Source organism: Protopterus annectens, chromosome 1.part0 (assembly GCF_019279795.1).
Source record: "Protopterus annectens isolate FY-2018-M chromosome 1.part0, PAN1.0, whole genome shotgun sequence".
In the NCBI taxonomy this organism is placed as follows: Eukaryota; Metazoa; Chordata; order Ceratodontiformes; family Protopteridae; genus Protopterus; species Protopterus annectens.
Genome location: NC_056725.1, coordinates 500652261 through 500673235, shown reverse-complemented (window position 1 = coordinate 500673235; position 20975 = coordinate 500652261). Strand labels below are relative to the sequence as shown.

The following is a 20975-nucleotide window of genomic DNA, read 5'->3' as shown; positions in this document are numbered from 1 at the left end:
CCTCTGCATATAGCCAAATCTGCTGGAAAAGTTTGTCTAATTTGTCTGGAGAGTCATTGTTTATCCAAAATTATTGAATGGCTTTAATAATCTCATATACATATATATATATACATATATATATATATATATATATATATCTATATATATATATATATATATATATATATATATATATATATGTGTGTGTGTATATATATATATATATATATATATATATATATATATATATATATATATATATATTTTTTTTTTTTGGGTGGCTGTGATCACTTGGATTTCTTCTGGGTGCTCTGGTTTCTTCCTACATTCCAAAGACATGCAGTAGGTGTCTAAATTAGCTCTAGGTGTGCATGTGTGTGTGAGTGGGTGGTACAGATGAACTACCGCTGCAGAGCTAGCCACCCGGTGGTGTAAACCTTAGCTCAAGATGACTGTCACTGTTGAAAGTGACACCCTGACCCCATGTGCAAAATGGCAAAAAAGGGGTTGAGGAAGGATGGATATATATTCCTTCAGGTTGCTGCTGATGTTCTTGCTTTGCCAGTTTCTATTCTAATAAACCGCTCTATCACGGAATCCACAGTCCCTTCCATCTGGAAGCAATTTTATACCCTTCCAATACACAAAGAAGGAAACTCCACAGATATAACTAATTTTAGACCCATAGCCATACTCTCACCACTTTCCAAAATTCTGGAAAAATGTATACACAATCAAGTCCTACACTACCTTCTGCAAGAAAATCTACTCACACCTACCCAACATGGCTTTCATCCCATGCACAGCACTACACCAGCTCTCCTGCCTTTCCTAAACTCTGTATCACTAGCTAGAGACAGTAACAAACTTATTTCCTTTCTCTTCATTAACTTCTCTAAAGCCTTTGATACAGTCTCTCATAAACTTCTCCTTAAACTAGCAAACTTACACTTCTCTCCATCCACCACATCTTGGTTTAACAGCTATCTCTCTGATAGACTCCAATCAGTCAAATGACTCTCAGCTTTCTCCCCTCTTCTTCCTGTTAAAGCGGGTGTTCCACAAGGCTCCATCCTTGGGCCCCTTCTTTTTAACATCTTTACTAACCTTCTCTACTCTTCCTGTCCTGGATCCTCACTGATACAATATGCAGATTATTCTACACTTATCACTACTGCTGAATCACCAACTCAACTAAAATCAGACATACAGTCCTCTTTTAACTCTGTAGAAAACTGGCTGTCTGAAAACCAAGTTATCCTTAATCCAATGAAAACCAAATTACTACTCTTTCTCCCTAAAAACCTTAACCACATAAAGTCTTCCTTCTCCATACTGTCACAAAATAATAATGTTACTACTGATGATAAACTAACCTTTGATTTACACGTCAATAATTGTATCCGAAAAACACATCCCAAGCTAGGTCTCCTCTATAGAAACAAAAAATATCTTACCAGAACAGCAAAACTAACCCTTTCAAATGCCTACCTCTTACCCATTTTACTTTATAGTTCCCAAATTCTCACCAGCCTCAACCCTGGACTATTAAAGTTAGAAACAACTTATAACAAGATTGCCAGATTTGCTGCCCAAAATTCTTACAAATCTCATCACTGTCTCTCACTAAAAGAACTAAATTGGCTAGAATTACCTAACCTGCTTCAGTATAATCAGTTTCAGATTATTCATTCCATTCTCTACAAACCCTCTTTCTGTCCGACTATCTCATCTCTAATCTCTCATTACCTACCCACTAGATTACTCTGCAGTTCTGAACAAGGCCTACTAAAAATCTACAAACCAAGGACCAAAATGGGTCACCTAGTCTATAGCTTTAACCCTTCCAAGGCCTGGAATAGCCTACCACTGGATATGATCCCTTGAACATCCCAATCAATTCAAAACCGCTACAAAAAATACCTTCATGAAAAATGGACTTGCCAATGTAATTATCCCCCGTAAACGCTCCCCTATAACCTTCTACTTCTCTTCTCTCTTCCTTCCCTTCAATAAACAAACTTACTACTTTATCTTCTCCTCTTGGTACATCACTGTACAAATATAACTAGTAAAATATTTCAACTATGTAACTATTGCACCATTTTGTATATAATATGTAATTATGAATGTATCCTCTTATGAATGTATTTCTATGTATTTCACTTGCCACAGTTTAATGTATGACACTGTAATGAAATAATGTGTGGTACTGATGAATGTAATGTGTGGCACTGTAATGCAGTAATCTGTGGTACTGATGAATGTATTTAATATGTAAAATTTCTGTTTTCTATTGAAGCCTTTCTCCTCGGGCCTCCACAGAAAATGGGCATTTGTAGCCCAGTCAGACAAACCTGATCAACAAATATAAAATAAATAAATATATATATATATATATATATATATATATATATATATATATATATATATATATATATATATATATATATATATATATATATATATATATATAAAATACACGTATCCCTCTTTTTCGCTCTCTCTCTCTCTATACATATATATATATATATATATATATATATATATATATATATATATATATATATATATATATATATATATATATAATTGCAATAAGGTAAGGGATAATTCTCATTTTCCTTTTGTATGAAGGTATTAAAGGAGTGGTAAGACAGACATTTTGGGAAAATACTAATTTTACCTCAGTATTGCAAAAGAGAAGGAGAGGTAAAAAAATAATTCAGTCTTACATATTTCTTATTCTTAAGCCAACAAAATAAAACATCCGCAGGATTTTCCAACAAGATACAGATATAGTTGGAAACATTTGATGTGTGTTCCAGTAGCACTCAGTGGGAAATAGCAAATGTAATTAATTCTGCAACACGTAACATTATCTTTATTGCCTTGTATTATGTATGTCAAGGTAGACCATAAATGGCTATACAACTGGTTATCAGTAGATATGTTAAAATAACTGATGTCGCATTGCTTAAGTAAACTTCACTACTGGCCATCTATTACTCAAAGTGTGCTTTACATAAAGGACTTTTTTGGGGTGAATGCATTTAACACTGTATTGTAAATGTCGAATCATTAGTTTGTGTGTGTGTGTGTGTGTGTGTGTGTGTGTGTGTGTGTGTGTGTGTGTGTGTGTGTGTGTGTGTGTGTGTGTGTGAATGTATTTAAACAGTATGTTAAGGTGCTGATTATGTGTGAAAGATTGTTTAAATGTTTTGCCTAATGGTACATTATGCTGATGTGGTACACAGCAGTGCCTTTTGGGACCACCTTTGATAAAATGTTGTATTATAATGTTCAGAAGGCTGTTGTGATATATAATAGTGTGTTTTTATATTATGCATAATAAAAATAAGATACGGTGCACTTAAACCCTATTTACTACTTTGTTTTGAAAGTGCTTCAAATGAAATGTGTTAGTTACATAACTATTTGGTGTGGTGTTACTGTGAGTGACAGTGCTGCAGTAACTGTAAGTAGTAGTTATTTCACACTTCACATATTATATGAGCAGTAAGAATACTGCTGTAGGAAGTCAGTGGAGTAAACAGTACAGTCTGGCATACTGTGGTTAAAGTATTAGGTACGGTGAATCAATAATTGCAATATGTGGTGGTGCTGCGGTAGCGTTGTCGCCTCACAGTAAGACACTGTCCGGTTCGATTCTCAGCTACAGCGTCTTCTGTGTGAAGACATGCATGAATGGGCGTACCTTCGTTGAAGGTTGTGCGTCAGGCCTGGCAAGCCGGTACGTAAAAATCAACTGCCAATCATTAGCAGACCGGAGTTCCGCTGTGGCGACCCCTAACCGGGAAAAGCTGAAAGACACAAGCAAGTAAAACTGCAGTTAGCAAACATAGCTCATCAGTGATGACATTTTACATTTGCAGTGGGTAGCATATGTGCAGAGTTTAGGATTCAAGAGGCGCTAACATTAAGTGTGCTGTAGCAGCCTTAGAGCACATGTAGTGAGAGCAGTATAAATGCAGCTAATTTACTGTAGGAAAAAATGTGTGACACAGTCTTAGCACTTCTAACTAGCAATATATACAGAGTTGATTTACTACATTTGGCATGGTGATGGAGCCGAAAAACAGCTTATTGTATTTCTCAGTGTTTGCAGTGAGCATTGAAGGAACAGTGACATTATTACTTAAGATATGGAATGGGGAAATGAGCAAGCTGTGTGGAAATTAATCAAGATTAGAAAACAGCAGATTTATGAGGTATCATTTCATATTTAATTGTTATATACAAGAACATTTTGCATAAATAATTTTTTCAGGCTGAATAAATGCAGGAAAATATTAATTTGTTAAATACAGTAAGTCTATTGTGATTACTGTACAATGTTGCTGACCTTTATTAAAAGAAGGAATGAAAGAATGGTTAAGTTGCTTAAGGAAATGCATGCATGTGCATACACGTTTTAAATTTGTAAGATACTTTCTAGGAACTGATTTACTGCATTTCATAAAATACCCTTTTCTAGGTCTGAAAAATATGATTAACACTGGAATTAAAACAGTGCACATACTGCAGTTTCTAAACCTGGGGAGTCAAACATGAGGCCCGCCACACTCCCATATGTGGCCCTCAGCACACCCAACGCTCCAGTCCTAGTGTTGCCCTGCCCTCATATACACACAGCAGGGCCACCAGCCCAGCAACCATCCACGAACCCACAACTCATCACATTCTCATTCTGCCAACATTTCAACCTATCAATCTACGAATCTGTGATAAAGACCCAAATAAATCAGGGGCAGATTGTAAACATTGTTTTTACAAATTTAGAAAATTGCTACAATAACAAGGTTTGTGTTAACATGCATTTTCGGAAGGATATGGAATCTGAAACTGAAATGTATGTCATTAGTTATTGATTATTCAATCCTCAATGATTTGACAGAAAAAAAAACACAATTTTTATGAGGGACAGACCAAAAGTATGCGGCAAATATCTGGGCATTTTGTGAAAATCTCAACAGTTGTGACATATGATAATGTTTTTCTGTACCTCAGCTACATTGTTAGATGTACATAATTAAAAAGTTTTGGTGATAGTATGTTTGCAGATATGCAGAGAATGAGCCAACTGCAACATTTTATATGTTATAAAACTTTTAAATGAAACTTTTACACCGAATACTGCTGAATTATGCATATAACGTACAAACTGGTGTTTGCTATCAGAACTGCCATTCACTTTCTGTCATTACATTTTAAAGTATGTTTTAAAATGACAGTGTCAAGTGTTTATCAGTGAATTTAAGTAATAAACTTGCATGCACTATCTCTCTTAACTGGGCAAAAATTCCTCTTGACAACTGGAAAGACAAACAGTGAAGATTTATTGAGAAAACAAAGAAAACAGGCATACAGAAATAAAGGTTAACTTTATTTTACTTGTTGACTACATGTCAATTCTGTGTTATTCGCGTATTTTTAAATTAAATTTTATCAGTGAATGTAAATAGCCGCAAAAACAAATGTGTCTATGTTATACTGCATTTTAATTCTGAGTGAAGAATCAAGTCAGTATATCACAACGACCTGAAACTTCTTAGGCTCTATCACTAAAGGCATTTCCAAATATACAGAATTGCTGATGGAAATGTGTTTTGCAGTTTTAGCATACAAATGACTGAGCATACAAGGACTTGAAATGCAGTTGCTCTTTCAAAAGAAAGGAGGTTGCACTGAGTCGGAAACCATACGCACCAGCAATTGAACAACATCATTTTTGCTTATTTGTCAAAGGAAAAGGCATAAAAAAACGCTGTATTTATTAGTTCATCACCATCCATACCGCAAACATACCTCACAACTGTCCAGAATTTCACAGAATGTCCATTTGTTTGCCTCACACTTTGGTCTGTTCCTCATAAAATGTGTAGTTTTCTCTCAATCCTAGACAAGCAAATGGCCACCAAACCTATGCAACACAGCAGCCGTCTGTCTTAACACCCTCAGATTTACAATCCTTGCCTTGCAAAAAAGTTCTGAAAAGCAGCACCATGCTTTAATGCAGGCACAAGTCCTGTGATGATATCCCCTCCACAGCAATACAAATATGTATTGTGTAATCCAAAAAGCAACAAAATGAGCTGGGGAAATGCTGACCTCCCCAGCCAAGCAGCATTAATAAGTAAATTCCATGTTAGCAATGCCTTGCTCCACATGAACAAAGCCAAAAACTATACTGTTTGGGGGAACCAAATGGCCCATGACAGGCAGTGAACGGAGCAAATCAGTGTCCCCAAGTCACTAGTGTGGGATAGACAAAAGACATCCACAAATTGAAATGTAGACTTGTTTTAAAAATAAGCTGGTACTTGTAGTCAACATAGTGGCCGGTTCTGTATTTTTGATTGAATTGCAGCAGGTTTTGGTTATTGCTTTTGGTAGTTGTCACAGAGAAATCTGTCTTTGAGCAGCAGTTTTGCTTTGTCCTTCGAGTCAGTTGGAGCGTAATATATTGAATATATATAAATATGCATAAAACTACTTTGAATCCCTTCATCATGTTTTCAAAGAAAAGAACAGTTAATGAAGAACATCGTGTGGTGCAGGAAAAGTGGCAAATGTACTTTTTTTTCTGAAGTGAATGGAAACTTAACTTGTTTGATTTGTAAGCAAAACATAGCTGTGGCAAAGGAATATAACATTTGCAGGTATTACACAAGTATTCACCCTTCGAAATATGATGAATATAGGGGAAAGATGCTGAAGAAAAAGTTAGGAGTTAGAACGGTTGCTCAAAAAGCAGCAGTTTTTGTTTAAAAGTGTTCATCAAGGCAGTGTTGCTGTAGTTCAAGCAAGTTATACTACTGCACAAAAGTAGCTGTGTCATTTAAGCCTTTTTCAGAGGACTTTATAAAGAAATATATGTTGGTGGCCACAGAATATATTTGTCCTGAAAAACGTCAAGCATTTGCAAACATAAGCCTTTCGAGAAATATAGTTACAGACAGAATTAATAAATTATTAGGAAATCTTAACAGTCAATGCAAAGAAAAAGTTGCTAAATTTGTAGCATTTTCTGTAGTAACTGATGAAAGTATAGATGTAAGTGACACAGCACAACTTGCAGTTTATAAACTTGGTGTGGATGACAATATGGGGTCTATATTATATGAGCGAATCGCACAAATTGCAAACGCTCATAATATCGAACGTACCAGACCTCAAACTTCCTATTGTGGGGGGCTGTGCCCCCCCACATCCCCCGTTAAATATATATTACAACTCCGAGATCGCACTACAGTGAGGAAAGGGCAAATATCTCATTCTTCACTGTACCGCTATCTCAGAAAAAGCACTTTGAGGTCCAGTACGTTCGACATTATGAGCGTTCGCAATTTGTGCAATTCGCTCATATGATATAGACCCGACAATATGCAGGTAACTGAAGAATTTGTGGATCTGGTACAAATAAAGGGAACAACAAGGGGGGATGATATATTTGTGAGTTTGGTAGGTGCACTAGATGAGGTGTAGAGTGGATGAAAACTGAGTTTGGCAACAAATGGAGCACCTGAAATGGCTGGTAGAAAAGCTGGCATGGCAACAAAGTTTATGGAAAAACTACTAGCTATGAACTCAGACCATCAAATTCACAATGTTCATTGCATAGTTGCTTAAATATTTATCTTCCTATTTTCCTGCATTGCCTTTATTTCAAATTATCCTTTGTAAGCCCGACCAGATTCTTTTGTCCTTTTCTCGCCTGTCATTTTTTTCCCATTCTTGCAAGTAAGAGCTTTTTAGCATGACACTATATCATACGCAACATTAATTCATCTCAATGTGTATCCACAACTTATTTTCATATGTCATTCTTTAAAACCTTTTCATTTATATCACTTGCAGTCATTTCCATTCAGCATAGCTTTACCCATTAATGCTACACTCTTAGTGTAGTACAAGACAGACTGGCACTGACAGATGCTGTTTGTATTATATTTTGCTATTAATATTATTTTTTTTTCATTTAAAAGAATAGTAAAACACATACATTCCTCAGTTTGAGCTCTGAATTCTAACCAAGAAAATAATCCAGATTAAATACCCTTTTTCTAGTAAAGCTCTAAATTTCCTGATACAGGTTTATTTGAAGAAACAAAGTAAATTATCACTGTTGGGTCACATACAAGACTGGCAGATGTTTTCTTGCCTTACTCTCCAGATTGTTTTGAGAAAGGATATGCAATTGTCAGATATGCGTCAGAGAGTATAATAAAAATATTTATCTTTCTAATTCGGGAAGCATCTGCATTATGTGCGGAGTTAAGAGTGCTGGTTTTCTTGTCTGTTTTGTAGTTTGATTGTTTTGTCATTTCCTTTTCAACAGGTTACTCCTTATGCTCAGTATCCTGCATCTATTTGTATATTATTTTCATTTAAATATTTTGTAGTTATCAGGAATCACTTTAAAAGGAAGACAGTAAAATAAAAGCGTCTGTGGAAATTATGTCTGGTATTCCTACAATAATTGTGGCAAAGTGTTCACTGAAGTGTCTGAATATAACTAAACGTAACATGGTTAACAAAGTTATAGGTCATGGTCTCAGTTTAGTTATTTCCTTTCTCAAAAGGCTTGGTCATTTGCCTTAAAAATCATTAAGACTTATTCAACAGATTTAGAAGCACGTTTTCTGAATCCGTGAAAAGACTGTAGCAACAGGAAATACTCTTAAGATCTAACATTAGCTTTAACACCAACTGCAGTGGAACCTCGACCTTCTTTAAACTAAAATAGAATTGTCTATTTTTTTTCCTGGATATTTATTGTACACCAAGAGTTTTCAGAAAATTTCAGTTTGGCCACACATTCATGTTTATTTGATATTCAAGATTCCTTTAATTTGCTTTGTCTTTCCATCTTGTAAGTGCATGGCGGTGACCCAAAAGATATCCCCAAGCCATTGCAGAAATGCCTCTGATCAGAAAATGTCACATAACTGCTGAGTACTGTCGTATCGCTTCCCGAAATATACTCATCACACACACCACACACACACACACCACACACACACACACACACACACACACACACACACACACACACACACACACACACACACACACACACACACACACATACACACACATAATTGATATACTTAAACACAGATGGGATCACATGATTTTATGCCCTATAGCAAAAAAAAAATCTAGAAGAAATCTGTATTGCAACTGTTTTACATTCATTGCTTGCTCACACCATTTCTTAACCTGTTAGACTTCTTTAAAATGGTTTCTAAAACAATGGATGATAGTAAAACGGTACACAGTTCATATCTCAACTTAGCCAATGCTTCCGACACAATTCCCCACTTGGGCATAGTAGAAAAGCAAAATAAGCTGGGAGTAATCTCTATGTCTCCCACTTGATTGCCAACTGGCTCACAGCTAGGATGAAGGAAATCAAAGCTGTCTCCAGAAAGAGACCAGTCACCAGTGTAGTCTCCTAGGGTTCAGTGCTAAAACCTCTCCTGTTGGTATCTACTTCTCTGAAGTTAAAGCCAATACCAAAGAGTTCTGGCTGATTAAGTTTGCAGATGATTGCAAGCAAGAAGTAGTTACTGAATCCCTAAATGACTCCACATGCTGTAAGAAGGCTTATCTCAAACAAATAACTGGTGTCAGAATCATGGACTGAAACTAAATGCCAAAACTGCATTATCTTATTCTTTGGAAGTCAAATACACTGGGAAACAACCAAACTGATAATATGCTCCTGAGATCTGAAACAGTTGTTCTGGATTCGGGAACTTGTGGGCAGTGACCTAAGTTTCAACTAACATGTGTCCACAGTAATAAGAAAATCCTTCTATACTGCGCAACTTGTAAACAAAGGGAGTGCCACTAAATCTAGAAATGTTATTTTCCCACTTTAATGTTGCCTTTGCCATGTATCTGTCCAGACACATGCAATAACTGGAACGCCTACACAGATACCTTACTAACAGGATACAAAACATAAGTATTATATTCTACATGGACTGCCTTAAAGCTGTACCACTATACTCTGTATCCTACAGATTGCCAAAAGGTGATGTGTCTCTGGCATACAAAGCATCCCCTAACCCAACACTGATGGACCTGTGGCACATCAGCAGGTCAAACAGCATCAGAAATACTGAGTCCAGAGATTTAAACTTCTGTAACATCAACAGAATGGTTTTGAGGGACAGGTTTACCTCCAGGAAGACACCATTCCTCTGGAATAGGCTCCCCATCCACATTAAACAAACCTCATCCCTGTCCATACTCAAGCTTGGATCTATGGATGGATAATAGAACACTCACCACAGGGCTGCCTCTGTACTACTAATGGACAGAGGCAGCTTATACATGTTTTATCCCTCACATGGGTCCCCTCAAATTATCTAAGCTATGATCCTAGTTATTCTCAAAAGAGGTAATATATAATTTTCAAACATGGGATGAGTAAGGCCAATCTAACACCAAACAGGCTTGGTTTAACTCACGCATCAAAGGGGAAACTGGATAGGCTTACAATGGCCTGCAAGGGTAGTTGGCCTAGTACTTAACTATGAACCTTTGAGTGAACTGTACTTTATCTCACACTGTTGAAGTAGAAGTCTGGGAGGGGGTCATCATCCCTTGAAGTAATTCTTACGGCAAAGTAGGCTTTCATGCAGTGTTTCCCATAAGGGGCTTGACTTCCTGAAATGTTCTCAGAGAGGGTCCTGAGGGGAAAAGTTTTAGAACAGTAAGTTATGTACTCACCATAACGTTAGATGTATGTAGTCCATCTCACCTCACATTCTTCACCTGTGGGTTCGGAGTCGAATATCTGCTCCGACTCGGCCTATTTACTAGCTCGAAAGTCTTTGATTGGCTGGGCTAAGATTCCCACAATACACTGCTCCACATCTCCAGATCTAGTTTGCTGCCAACAAAAGTATAGTATACATCACCCAAACACACACACAGCCTTAACAACAAGGTCCAACAAATTATCCAAAGGGACTCTGCAATATGAGAAGGACATGGTGTTCCTCCAAATCCTCCAGGCCTGGGGGACGATGGGAGGGTAATGAAGAATGTGAGGCAAGATGGACTGCATACATCTAACGTTATGGTGAGTACATAACTTACTGATGTTATGTAGTCCTATCTCGCCTACATTTTTCACCTGTGGGACAGCGTCCCTAGCACCTACATCCTGGGTAGCTCAATGGAAAATACGCCTGAGCACTGTGGAGCCAAAAGATGATCTTCCCCTGAACACCACATCCAATTTGTAATGGGAGACAAACGTGTGAAGAGAAGCCCACGTTGCAGCTGCACATATATCATCCATCGATAACCTAGCCTGAAAGGCTGTGGAAGTGGAAACAGCTCTTGTAGAATGTGCTCTGATTGGAAAGGGCAGACTCTTTCCCCCTGCCTGATAAATAAAGGAGACGCAAACAGCTATCCACCTAGAGATGATGACCTTGGAAACCGCAGACCCCAAGCAATTCTCTGAAAATGAAACGAAGAGCTGGTCTGACTTCCACCAATCTTTTGTCCTGTGTAGATAAAAGCGTAGTTGTCTATGAACATCCAACAGATGAAACTGGTACTCTGCCTTGTTGGAAAAATTGGGGAAGAAGACCGGCAGTTCAATGGACTGATTAATATTAGATAAGGAAGCCACCTTGGGAAGAAAGGACGGATTTGGTCTCAGAGAGACTCTATCTTTATGGAATATCAAATATGGGGGCTTGACTGATAGGGCCTGGATTTCTGAGACTCGTCTAGCTGAAGTGATAGCTATCAAAAAGACAGATTTCCATGTAAGAAATTTTAAGTTGCAGGAGGCCACAGGTTCAAAGGGTGGGAGAATGAGAGCCTGCAGAACGAAATTGAGGTCCCAGGGCATAACAGGTTGAGATGCAGGGGGATGAAGCAGAAGAGTGCCTTTCAGGAATGCTTTACACAGTCTGTGTGCCATTAAGCTAGGTTCATAAGCTACATGAACATTTGAAATAACCGCCAGCTGAACTTTGATGGTGGCTGAGGCAGACCCTTGGTAGAACAAAGCAGACAGAAATTCCAAAACAGAATCGATGGGGGCTGTGCAGGGGTCAATACCTTTGGACTAGGCCCATATAGAGAACCTTTTCCACTTACTAAAGTAGATCTTCCTAGTGGACGGTTTATAAGAGAACGAAAGAATATGGACCACGTCTGGAGAAAAATCATGACATCTGACTACGGATGGAAGTGGAGTAGCCAGGTAGTCAGCCAGTGGGTCCCCAGGCAGGGGTGAAACTGTCCCGACATATGTGTCAGCAAGTCCGGACGAGGGTCCAGAACCCAAGGAGTATCCACAATGTAAGGTTGAAGGAAGGGGAACCATACTTGACGAGGCCAGTGTAGCGCGATCAGAATCAACATGCTTCCCAAGGATAGCGCTTTCTGAATCACCCTTGAGATAAGTGGAAACGGAGGGAAAGCATAAAGTAGACCCGAGGGCCAATTCTGCGCAAGAGCATCCCTTGGAGATTCCCCCGGTGGGGGGATCAGCGAGAAGTAGCTGCTGCATTTCACATTGAGGGGACTGGCAAACAGATCGCAGCAAGGCTAACCCCATCTGCTGAATATGCTTTCCGCCACTCAGCGGTTCAGGGACCACTCGTAGGGCATGAGGATCGCTCTGCTTAGCCTGTCTACAATCACATTGGTTTTCCCCGGGATGTGCGTTGCCACCAAGGACCGTTGGGAAGCTATCACCCAATTCCACACTCTCATGGCATCCCTGCACAGAGAGTAAGATCGGGTTCCTCCTTGCGTGTTGAGATACCACACTACTGACATGTTGTTTGAGTGTATTGCAATAGCCCCTAGAGGGAGGACATCCTGAAGTGCCTGCAACGCAAAAAGGGCTGCCCTCATCTCCAGGACATTTATGTGCAAGTCTGTCTCGTGCTCCTGCCATGTGCCTTGGACCATCCTGCCAAGTTAATGCCCCCCCCCGCCCAATCTGGGAGGCATCCATGGTCACTGTGGCTACCGGGTTGTGTGGTACAAACGGTTTTCCTACATTTAAGTTGTTGGTGCATAGCCACCAACTGAGGTCCTGCTTGCATTTGCCTGTGTTTAAGATTGGATGGGATAGTGGTAGCCTTTGAAAGGACCATTGGGCGAATAGGAGCCATTGCAGGATTCTCATAGGTAACCTCGCTAACGGGACCATCATGATAGTAGATGCCATTGTCCCCAATAATTGAAGAATTAGCCTTGCCTTCACACGTCTCAGAGGCATCATCGTACGAAACTGTTGTTGCAACCCCGTCATCCTCTCCAGTGGTAGGAATGCCCTCAATCGAATAGTGTCCAACTCTGCTCCTATAAATGAGACACGCTGTGAGGGTAGCAAGGCAGATTTCTTCCAGTTTATTGTAATGCCTAACTGGTGACATAGATTGATGGTAGTATCTCTGTTTTGAAGAAGTAGATGCTTGGTGGGGGCGGAGAGGAGCCAGTCGTCCAGGTACGGAAACACCTGGAATCCTTGACGTCTCAAGTGAGCCGTCACCACTGCCATGCACTTGGTGAACACCCTGGGGGCTGTGGTGATATCAAAGGGCAGGGTTCGAAACTGGAAATGCATGGCTCCCAGCCGGAAGCATAGATGACATCTGGATGCTCTGTCCATTTCGATGTGGTAGTAAGCATCCTTCAGGTCGATGGAGCACATCCATACTTCTTTTCCCAACAATGGGAGAATCGATTGTAGTGTGTCCATCCGGAATTTGGACTTGCGTATGTAATGATTGAGTTGGCTGAGATCCAAAATGGGTCTCAGGTCCCCCGTTCTTTTCAGCACCAAAAAGAATCTTGAGTAAGTCCGTAATCCGATCTGGTCTGGGGGGACTGGTTGGATGACTCCTTTTTCTAGCAGCTGAGAAACCTCTGATGCTGCTTGATTCCTTTGACTGGGTGGAACGTCTGGGATCCGTTTGATGGGAGGGGGTGCAGAGTAGAATGGGATGGTGTAGCCTCCGGCAATTATCCCTAATATCCATCGGTCCTGGGTGATCTTGACCCAGGCTTCTGGATACCAGGAAAGTTGACCCCCGACTGGCTCCAGAGAAGCACAGTCGGGCACACCCTCAGGAATGAGAGTATGGGGAGCCACTAAAGAATCTCGGTCCCCAGAATTGCGGGGGCACCCTCTGCCTCTGGGGCGATGTCTCCCTGAATATGACCCCCCTCCCCTGCCTCGGGAGGGGGTCTCACCTTGTGCGGCAGGAAAAGGCCTTTGTGATTTCTTGAACCACATCTTTCCCCCTCCATGAGCCTTGGGATATGGACTTGACGGGAGGGAAAAACGGACTCCTATGGCAGACAAGGTCTTTCCCTCTTGCTCGCACCTGGGGAGGGTGTCTTCCACTTTGGTCCCGAACAAGGAGGAACCATCAAAGGGGGCATCAGTGAAGGAAGACTTAAAGGCCTCCGCAAAGTGACACAGGCGTAGCCAGGCTTGCCTCCTGAGGGCCACCCGTGAGCTAGCCGCCCTACTCACTCCCTCGGCATCGTACGAAATAAGTCGCATGGACGAGTTAGCGATGGAGTTGAGGGTAGAGAGCTGAGCGCTGACAGTCTAGGCCACCGCCTCAGGTACGTTACCCGCTAGAGTATCTCCTAACTCCTTAAGGAGATCTCTCTGGAGCCGCATGAAATGAGACAAATAATTCAGCGACCGCAAGGTAAAGGTAGCTGAAGACAGGGTATGCTTCCCGTACCGGTCCATAGTCCTAGACTCCTTGTTAGGAGGATGGACCGAAGAGGAAGACTCAGCAACTTCCTTCTGGGTGGCTGCCGCAACCACCATAGCATCTACCGGGACTCGCTTAGTTAAAAATTCTTTTCCTTGTGGAGTGGACAAAAATTTGTTGGGGCGTCGAGGAACAGGCTCCACAGAGTCAGGACTCTCTCACACCCTTCGACAAATAAGGTCAAGGAGCTCGTCGAAAGGTGGAGACAACCAGGAGGCGGAGGGCTGAGCACCAAAAGCCTTAAGGAATACTGACTCCTCCTCGGAGGGGATTTTGGAGGGCCAGTCTCCTCTTTGTTTCAGGATCTCCAGGATATCAGAGAATGAAATGTTCTCAGAGGAAGACTTGGGGGACCCCTCCGTTTCCTCGAGGTCAGTATCGGAAGTGAGGGACTTGTCCTGGGAGTCTATGTGCTTCCTCTTGCACAATTTCTTTCTGGGGGGTTCCTCAGGCACAGGCTCTGAGGGCCCCACAGAAAGAAGGGGACCGCTCGTGGGGGTATCCTTAGGCCCTGGCGCTCTGCTGTCCAAGGATAGGTGGGCATCAGAAGCTCTCGCCAGTGCTGTGGGGGAAGGTAGAACCAATCCGAGAGAAGTAGCTGACCTAGCCAGTGCGCACCGCATAGCCTCAAAGGCGGGACCTCCTGAATCGGAGGACCGACCGCCCTCCAAAGCTATGACCGGGACCGGTGTCCCCACAGCCGAGGTGCCGAGAGGGAGGCGTGGAACTGAAGGGTGTTCCGAGGCATCCCCCTCGGGCCCGACCGAGGAGACCCGAGTCTCGAACCCTGTGGATGGAACCGACAAGGTTGGAGCCGATGCGGGCACCGATAAACCCCGCTGTGGGATCGGAGCTGATGCAGGAACGTCCCTCGGAGCGGAGCTTACTGGCTCCGACGACAAGGATGCGCTCGGAGGAGGAATAGCAGAAACAACCTTAGGAGCCGGCTCCGGAGTCGACTGGGTAGGAGCCGAGAAAAGTTTGGCCAACACCGGCGATTGTAGGAGCCTCTGCACCACCCTATCTACATCCAAATCGGAAAACCTGGAGGACTTGGAGGAGATGGATGGAGACCTAGACCTCCTATCTGGAGAACAGTACCTCAAACTTGGTGACCGGCTCTGAATTGGTTCCAGTACAATCGGAGCGGACGCAGACTCACTAGCCACAGCTACCTCCTACAGCCCCGATGATGGTGGAGCCGAGGAAGCAGACTCAACAATAGTGATTTTAGAAGGTGGCTCTGAAGCAATAGATGGAGCCAGAGACCTTTTCTTGGATTTTGAGGATTTAGACTTCGACTGGGAGCTGGGAGCTGAACCTAAATCCTCCTCAAAGGACGGTTTTAGCAGTCCCTTTAGGATTAATTTGTTTTTCCTCTCTTGGAGCACCCGAGGACTAAAGGCGTGGCAGAAACTGCACGACTCCTGTAGGTGGATGGCTCCAAGACAGTAAACACAGACCGAGTGTCCATCTGTGATGGACATATTATAAGCACACTTCGTACACTTTTTAAAGCCCAAGGGCTTATGCTCTTTCTGCTCCTTAGACATTCTAAGGCCAACAACCGTAGCAGCCGTTACTGACAAAAGGCGGGAAACCGCTAACATAGAGACCGAGAGTCAACACAAGTACAACAAACAACCAAGGCACAGGGGAGAACCTCTAACTAAAACGGTTCTCCACTTAAAAAACTACAACGCACCAAAACGACAGCCAGACAAACACCACCATGGAGAACTAGGTCCTCTAACTGAAATGGGCCTAGCCCGAGGGAAGTTAGGGATACCACAACACACAAAAACACTCACAACTCACAAAACACTAACGCAGCAACAATAGCTATGAAAAAGCTCTATTTGGATAACAACTATCAGCAAATTTTTTCACAGGAAAAAGGTTTTAGCAATACTTAGCCACAGCCAAGTCGAGACCACGTCCGAGCTCTACAAGTGGCAAATGAGATCTGGGGATGTGGAGCAGTGTATTGTGGGATACCATCTTAGCCCAGCCAATCAAAGACATTTGAGCTAGTAAATAGGCCGAGTCGGAGCCGATATTCGGCTCCAAACCCACAGGTGAAGAATGTCGGCGAGATAGGACTACATAACATCTCATGATTTAATTCATTCTTATCATGCTTTATGAAACAGGGATGTTATTTGCTCTGGAGCTTCTTTTGTTTTGATATGCTTTCACAGGGGTCTGGAGAGTAAAAGATCAGATTTGAAAAAAGAATTGTTGAACTTACATACCAAAACAGAAACATGTTGTGAGTATTGTCAGACTGCTTTCAGAAGTGGATATATCGGGTACATGAGCAAGCTCTGACTAAATTAAAAAGACATTATGTCCTTACCATAACGTTCCATCTGTGTTGTCAATCTTCGTTCATTTTTTATGAATGGGACTCAATTCCGACCCTTGGAACAGGCTTGGGTGTTATACAGCTTACGCCAGCCAAAAAAACTCTTGCGCTAAGACTCTACCCACAATGCCCCTCTTTCTATTACCTCAGATCGAGTTGCAGCCAAACTATAGAAGGATAACAGAACCATGTCTAAGGTGAAACCTAAAAGCTCCCAGAACAAGTGTCCAAACCTCCAGAAGTCTATAGGACGGGGCAGGAGGGTGGGATGCCAAGAATGAATGAAGATTAACAACACAGATAGAATGTTATGGTAAGAGCATAACTTCTTTATTTGATGTTGTCAATCTTCATTCATTCTTGATGAATGGGACAGAGTCCCCAGCTATTTTAGGTCTTGGTGGCTCTATGGAAGGATATTCCTGAGCACCATAGAGTCGAAAGATGCTCTTCCCCTAGAGACCATATCCAATTTGTAATAAGTGATAAAGGTATGGGGAGTAGCGCATGTTGTGGCTGCACATATTTCTTCCATGGAAACACTGGAATGAAAAACAGCTAAATTGGCTACAGACCTGGTGGAATGCGCTTCAACAGGCACAGGCAACTTGCGGTTATTATGACTGCAAATGAAAGTAATACAATCCCTAAGCAGTTTTGACAAGGTACTTTTCGTGACAGGTTTAGCCAAGGTTGAACCTGAAAAGGACAGAAACAATTGATCTGATTTTCTAGACTGTTTGTTTCTGTCAAGATAGAAACGCAACTGTCTGAACATCTAGTAAATGCAAGCAATATTCACCTTTATTTGAAAAATTTAGAAAGAAGATGGGCAAATCTATAGTCTAATTAATATTAAATTCTGAGACCACCTTAAGTAGAAAAGAAGGATTGGTTCTCAACGAAATCCTAGCCTTATGAAAAATCATAAAAGGATGTTTCACACATAATGCCTGCAATTCAGAAACTCTCCTGGCAGAAGAGACAACCACCAGAAAAAGAGTTTTCCATGACAGGAACTTGAGATCACAAGTAGCTGCTGGCTCAAAGGGCTGGAGAATTAAAGATTGTGGTACTCGGGTCTCATAGAGCTATAGGATCCTTAAAAGGGGGCTTTAGACATGAAGCGCCTGTAAGAAAAATTTTACATAAACAGTGGGAAATTAAGGTATTATCATCAAACCTATTGTGGAAATTGGAAATGGCTGCTAACTGGACTTTGGTGGTGGAAGCAGAAGCTCCTTGATCAAAAAAGTGAAGCCAGAAACTCCATGACCTTGTCAACAGGGGCTGAAAGGGATCTAAATTATTCATATAGGACCAAATTGAGAACCTCTTCAATTTGCTAAGTTAGAGTTTCCTGCTGGACGGTTTATGAGAAGCCAGAAGGATTTTTCGTACTGAGGAAAGTAATTTGTTCTGCCTGGCAATTAATGGAATTGGAGATACCAAGCTGTCAGCTTGAGACTATGAAGGTTGGGATGCACCAATCCCTGCGGGTGAGACAGCAGTTCTGGAACTGGGTCCAGAATCCATGGACGGTTAATCAGGTGAGGCCAAAGGAAGGAGAACCAGACTTGACGGGGCCAACAGGGTGCAATGAGGATCACTTTGCTTCTCGTCCTTTGGGCTTTTTTCAAAAATAGGGGGAATGAGAGGGATTGGGAGAAAGGCATAAAGTAGTCCCAAGGGGCAGTGGAGGAGGAGTGCGTCTCTTGGGGACTGCTCCTGCGAGGGAATTAAGGCAAACTAGCTGCTACATTTGTTGTTTATTGGGGAGGCAAAGAGACTGCAGCAAGGCTGGCCCCAACGATGAAAAATTTTCATCGTTACTTTGGAATTGAGAGACCACTCATGAGGCAGGAGGATGCATCTGCTCAGTTTGTCCGCTATGACAATGCAGCTTCCAGGGATATATGTTACTATTAGAAAGTGGTTGGAAGAGATCGCCCATTGCCATATCCTGAGAGCTTCCCGGCACAGGGAGGTAAGATCTGGTTCTGCCTTGTTTTTTGATGTACCAGACTACTGACATGTTGTCTGATTGAATTGTAATCATCCCCGAAGGAAGGACAGACTGAAAGGCTTGCAATGCTAGAAGCACTACCCTCAATTCCAAGATATTGATGTGCAAATTGCCCTCTTGCGGGGACCTAGTGTCTTGAACTGTTCTTCCCCGGTAATGCCCCCTCCCACCCGATCTGGGAAGCGTCCGTGGTCGCTATGGTGGTGGGCGGACAAGGAGTGAAGGTTCGGCCCTATAGATTTTCCTCTGACTTCATCCACCAGGATGGATCCTTCTTGCAGTGGTTTGTTATCAAAACTGGATAAGACATTGGGTGTGTCAATACTGAACACTGTGCAGCTAAGAGCCATTGAAGTAGTCTCATATGAAATCTTGCCAGGGGCACTCAGGTTATGGCTGCTGCCATAAATCCTAGAGCTTGGAGGTTGAGAAGTGCAGGAACTGAACTATACCTGCACCCTTATTTTTTGTAGCCTGTGTAGAGGGAGAAAAGCTACACAACAAATTGTATTGAAGCGTGCTCCTATAAATTCTAGATCTTATGTTGGAGTCAGCTGGGATTTATCTCTGTTGATCGTAATGCCCAAGGACTGCAAAAGATGCAATATGAAGTCTGTGGCTTGAAGGAGTAGATGCCTGGTGGGGGCGGTGAGGGGCCAGTCGTCTAGGTATGGAAACTCTCAGAATCTGCATAGCCTCAAGTGAGCTGTTACTGCTGCCATGCATTTGGTGAACACCCTGGGGGCTGTGGTGAGACCAAAAGGCAGCACTCTGAACTGGAAATGACTGTCTCTCAGCCAGAAGTGGAGGAACCTTCTGGAGTGCTTGTCCATCTTTATGTGGCAATACATGTCCTGAAGGTCTATAGAATACATCCAATCGCTTTCCTCTAGAAAGGGAGGAATAGACTGAACTGTGACCATCCAGAATTCTGTTTGCTGAGCGAACTTGTTCAGAAGGCTGAGATCTAAAATTGATCTCCAGTCCCCATCTTTTCTGGCACTAAAAACAATCTTGAGTAAAATCTGGATCTTCTTTGGTCTGGTGGGGCTTCTTGGATGACTGTTTTTTCCAGCAGCTTTTGAATCTCTATGACTGCTTGGTCCCTCTGATTGGGTGGAATATCAGGGACTCTTTTTGGGGACTTTGGAAAGAGAGTAAAGGGAATTTAGTAAGCTCTGGTGGTGATAATTCTCTGCACCCAAGTATCAGAAGTTATCAACAGCCAGGTTGTCTGGTGCAGTGAAAATCTTCCCCCGACTGCTTCCAGAGGTAAGCAATTGGGCCTCCATTTAGGAGCACTGGTAGGGCTGTCTGGAGAAGGAGTCTCTGAAGCCCTGATAACTCTGTCACGGGGAGGGAGTCTTCCATTAGAACTCCCCCCTTTACCCTGAGAGGAGTATTTGTCATGTGTGTCCTGAAAAGGCCCTTGGGACTTTTTGAACCATATTTTTCCACTCCTCTGATTCCTAGAGTAGGATTGCTGAGGAGAAGAAAAACGAATGTCCACAGCAAAAAGGGTCTTTCCATCTTTTCTTCACCAGGCTAGTGTGTCTCTGACTATGGGGCCAAACATGGAAGATCTGTCAATAGAAGGAAGACTTGAAAGGTTCCGCGAAGTCACACAAACGTTGTGCCTTACTGCAATGCCTGAACCCACTGCCCTGGTCTTTCCCTCGGCTGCATGAGCTATGAGCCGCATGGATGAGTTCGATATGGATTCCAGGGTGGCAAGCTGAGAAGCAACCTTATCCCGCACCTCTTCAGGCACAGCTCCAGCGAGGGTATC

General features: G+C 42.1%; 1 protein-coding gene across 3 annotated transcripts in view; it reads right to left on the bottom strand.

Annotated features, from left to right (window-relative positions):
• Positions 1–20975, bottom strand: part of SLC29A1 (solute carrier family 29 member 1 (Augustine blood group)) — a 1418904-nt gene that overhangs the window by 995578 nt on the left and 402351 nt on the right. The gene's annotated exons all lie outside the window — the stretch shown is intronic.